Source organism: Malaclemys terrapin, chromosome 15 (assembly GCF_027887155.1).
Source record: "Malaclemys terrapin pileata isolate rMalTer1 chromosome 15, rMalTer1.hap1, whole genome shotgun sequence".
Taxonomy (NCBI): domain Eukaryota; kingdom Metazoa; phylum Chordata; order Testudines; family Emydidae; genus Malaclemys; species Malaclemys terrapin.
In genome coordinates, this window is record NC_071519.1 from 14,660,532 (window position 1) to 14,664,673 (window position 4,142).

At 72.5% G+C, this 4,142-nt stretch overlaps 1 protein-coding gene and 1 non-coding gene across 2 annotated transcripts in view; one reads left to right on the forward strand and one right to left on the reverse strand.

The window, feature by feature from the left end:
• LOC128823372 (protein Wnt-9b-like) overlaps positions 1–4,142 on the forward strand; it is a 55,218-nt gene that overhangs the window by 45,800 nt on the left and 5,276 nt on the right. The gene's annotated exons all lie outside the window — the stretch shown is intronic.
• LOC128823777 (5S ribosomal RNA) lies at positions 1,139–1,257 on the reverse strand. Its single transcript, XR_008442013.1, has one exon. It is a non-coding gene; the product is annotated as a 5S ribosomal RNA (ribosomal RNA).

Sequence of the window (4,142 nt, forward strand, 5' to 3'; positions counted from 1 at the left end):
GGCGGGGGGGGGGGCGCGGAGCGACACGGAGCTAACCGGCCCCCGGGGCCGGGGGCGCCTCCCGCGACTTTGGGGGCCGCGGGTCGTCAGTGGCGTGCAGGCCGGGCCTCTCCCGGGGGATTCGGGGGGGGGGGGGGCGGTCCTGCGGGCCGGGCGCAGGGGGCTCGAGCGAGCCCGGGCCGGTCCGCCCCGGGGCCGGGGTCTCCGCCTGCGGCTCGGGGGGGGCGCGGGTCGTCGGGGGAGGAAGCCCGGGGGAGCTGCACGCCGGCCTGCCAGGCCAGGCCAGGCCTGGCCTGGGTGGCCGCGGGGGGATTCGGGGCGGTCCCGCGAGCCGGCGGCCGGGCGCAGGGGGTCCGAGCGCGTCCGAGCGAGTCCGTCCCGGCCCCGGGGTCTCCCCCTGCGGCTCTGGGGGGCCGTGGGTCCCCGCTGGCGGAAGCCGCTTGGGCGCTGGACACCCGCCGTCCGTCCCGCCTGGCCAGGCCTGGCCTGGGTGGCCGCGGGGCGGGGGATTCGGGGCGGTCCCGCGAGCCGGCGGCCGGGCGCAGGGGGTCCGAGCGCGTCCGAGCGAGTCCGTCCCGGCCCCGGGTGTCCCCCTGCGGCTCTGGGGGCCGTGGGTCCCCGCTGGAGGAAGCCGCTGGGCGCTGGACACCCGCCGTCCGTCCCGCCTGGCCAGGCCTGGCCTGGGTGGCCGCGGGGGGATTCGGGGCGGTCCCGCGAGCCGGCGCCCGGGCGCAGGGGGTCCGAGCGAGTCCGTCCCGGGCCCGGGGCCTCCCCCTGCGGCTTTGGGGGCCGTGGGTCCCCGCTGGCGGAAGCCGCTGGGCGCTGGACACCCGCCGTCCGTCCCGCCTGGCCAGGCCTGGCCTGGGTGGCCGCGGGGCGGGGGGATTCGGGGCGGTCCTGCGGGCCGGCGGCCGGGAGGGTCCGGGCCAGTCCGCCCCATGCCCGGGGTCTCCCCCAGCGGCTTCGGTGGGTCCTCCGCGGAGGAAGCCGGGTGGGGAGCCGGACCCCAGGCGCCCAGACCCGTGACCTGCGGCCGCGACCTCCGACTCGGCAGGAGCGACGAGGGGCTTTCCGGCCCGTCCCCCCCTCTCCTTCCTCCCCAGAAAAGGAGAGAGAGCTGGCTCGGACCGGGAAAAGCTGCCTACGGCACCTGGGATTCCCAGGCGGTCACCCATCCAAGTACTAGCCAGGCCCGGGACGGTTTACCTTCCGAGATCGGACGGGATCGGGGGCGTTCGGTCCGGTATGGCCGTAGGCACCCGGCCCCCGCGCCTCCTCGCCCGCTTTCCCCTGCCGACGCCCGGGCCTGCCGCACGGTGAGCCCCGGTCGGACTGCCCCCCTGCGGCAGGGCCCCCGTCTCTCGCGGGCCCGGTCCTTTTTTCCTTCTCGAGCTCCGGGGCCCGGGCTGGCCGCCAGAGCCCCTCCGCCCGCCCGCCCTCCCCGGCGTCGGGGAAAATATTGTCCCGGACATCCAGTGCGCCCTGATCCTGTCAGCCGGGGGGGGGGGGTGGGTGGGTGGAGGGGGGGCAGGTCCCTCGCTGCGGCCGGGGAGGGTGAGCCCAGGGCGGCTTGCCTGCCGTCCGAGTCCCCTCTCGGCCACCAGGTCAACCCCGAGCCGAAAGGGCTGAAAAATTTTCAGAGTCCCTCCCGGGCACCAGGTCAACCCGTGGAATCGAACGGGTTCGCCTGCTGGCCGGTTCGCTTCCGGCCACCAGGTCAACCCGTAGGTTTGAACGGGCACGCCCGGTGGCCGCTTTCCCGTCCGGTCACCAGGTCAACCCGGATCTCCCTCCTTCCCTGGGCGCCCCCTCCTCGGAGGCGTCAGGTTCCATTTTCTTTTTCCCCCAGACTTCCAGGGGCCCGATCCAGTCGGCCGGGAGGCAGTCCCTCGCTGCGGCCGGGGTGGGTGAGGCCAGGGCGGCTTGCCTGCCGTCCGAGTCCCCTCTCGGCCACCAGGTCAACCCCGAGCCGAAAGGGCTGAACATTTTTCAGAGTCCCCTCCCGGGCACCAGGTCAACCCGTGGAATCGAACGGGTTCACCTGCTGGCCGGTTCGCTTCCCGGCCACCAGGTCAACCCGTAGGTTGCCGACGGGGCTAGCCAGTGGCCGGTTTGCTTTCCGGCCGCCAGGTCAACCCCTAGGTTTGAACGGGCACGCCCGGTGGCCGCTTTCCCGTCGGTCACCAGGTCGACCGGATCTCCCTCCTTCCCTGGGCGCCCCTCCTCGGAGGCGTCAGGTTCCATTCTTTTTTCCAGACTTCCAGGGGCCCGATCCAGTCGGCCGGGAGGCAGTCCCTCGCTGCGGCCGGGGAGGGTGAGCCCAGGGCGGCCTGGTCCATGTCTCTAGTGGGCCCGATCCTTTTTTGGGGTGTTTTTTTTTTTTTTTCCGAGCTCCGGGGCCCGGCCCGCCGGGCAGCCCTCCTCGGAGGCGTGGGGCGGATTTCCCCCCCCCCCCCCCCCAGACTTCCAGGGGCCCGATCCTGTCGGCCGGGAGGATGTCCCTCGCTGCGGCCGGGGAGGGTGAGCCCAGGGCGGCCTGCTTGGCGGCCGGGTCCATGTCTCTAGTGGGCCCGATCCTTTTCTTCCCTTTTCCGGCTCCGGGCCCGGGGTGGCCGGGTAGCCCTCCGCGGTGGCGTCGGCAAATTTTTTAAAAAATCAGACTTCCGTGGGCCCGATCCTGACGGCCGGGAGGCAGTACCTCGCTGCGTCCGGGACGGTGAGACGCTCGGCACCGGGTCAACCCGGAGGAAGCGGGCTGGGGGAAAAAAAAAAAAAAAAAAAAGTTTTCCAAGTCTGAAAAATTTCAAAGTCCCCTCCCGGCCACCGGGTCAACCCCTTTGGAGCGAATGGGTTGACCTGACGGCCGGTCGTCTCGCGGATGTCCGGAAGGGGTCGCCCAACGCCGTCTCGGCCGACCGAGGGAACCACGAGGTGGCGCCCGGTTCCAGTTTCGTACCGCCGAAGGCGGGGCTTTGGCTTTTTCGACCCGTCTTTCGAGGACCTGTGTGCGGAGATTTGTGAGGACAGGTTTTTCAGAGCCTGTGAGAACCGGAGCTCAGCCTAGGGGATCAATCCGAGTATTGTACCCGACCCTGCCCGGCGTGGGAGGGGGGAACGGGCACGTTTGAGGGCGGAGGCCAGCACCCACCCGGCCCTCCGCCGAGACGGCCCGCTTTTCCCGGCTCTTAGCTCACGGGCCCCGCAGCGGCCGGGAGCCGAGCTCCGAGTGTCGGCGCCCCCCCGGAGGGAGGGGGGGCCCGCTCCTCTCGCGCCCGCCGATCGATGTGGCGCTGACGTTCGCGACGGGAAGGGCCCTTCGCGGGCCGGCACCCCAACCGCGGGGCCGTCCGGTGTTCAGGCGGATCGGGACCCTCTTCCTTTTCGCGTGCACGGATCCAGGGACCGATGGGGACTTCCCTCCTCGGGGCGGCCCGGGCACGTGCCCGGCCCTCCATGCGTGGGGCCGTCTGGCCGAGATCTCCGCCGTGCGAGGTCGAGCGGTTCCGGCAGACCACCCAGGGGTCCGAAAAACCCAGGGAGCCGCGAGGCTCAGCAGGGCCAAACACGGTCGCGAGAGCGAGCAGGGGCGCGCTGCGGTCCCCCCCCCCCCCCGACAGGACCACACCACGCGGCGCGGGCCGCGGGAGGTGGGTTGGCCCTCGACGTCGGTGGGACCCCCGTACCGCCCTCTCGCTGGAGCACCAGTAACCCCTGCTGCCCTCCCTGTCTGGGTCGCTGACTTCTTCTCTAGCGGGTTGCCTGGAAGGCGGTGGCGGCCTCTGCGCGCGTCGCCACGTACGAAAAAAGGGACACCGGGAAAAGCGGGGCGAAGGGGGGGCCCGAGGGGGCCCGGCTCCGTCTGACTCCCGACATCCTTCTTCGATGCCACCCGGGCACCGCGGGGGGGGGAAAGAAAAGCAGCGCGAGGGCCCCGCGCCCTCTCCGCTGCCGGACTCTCCCCTGGTGTCACCCGGAACACCGGGGAATGCGGGGAGAGAGGTTCGAGGGGAGGTGCCGGGAGGGGGGGGGTCTTAACGGCCCGCCCCCCCCGCCCTGTCTCGCTCTCTCTTCCGCCGGCTTTCGCCCTTGGGTGTAACCCGGGCCGCCTGGAAAGCGGGGAGAAGGGGGGCTCTCTTCGGAGA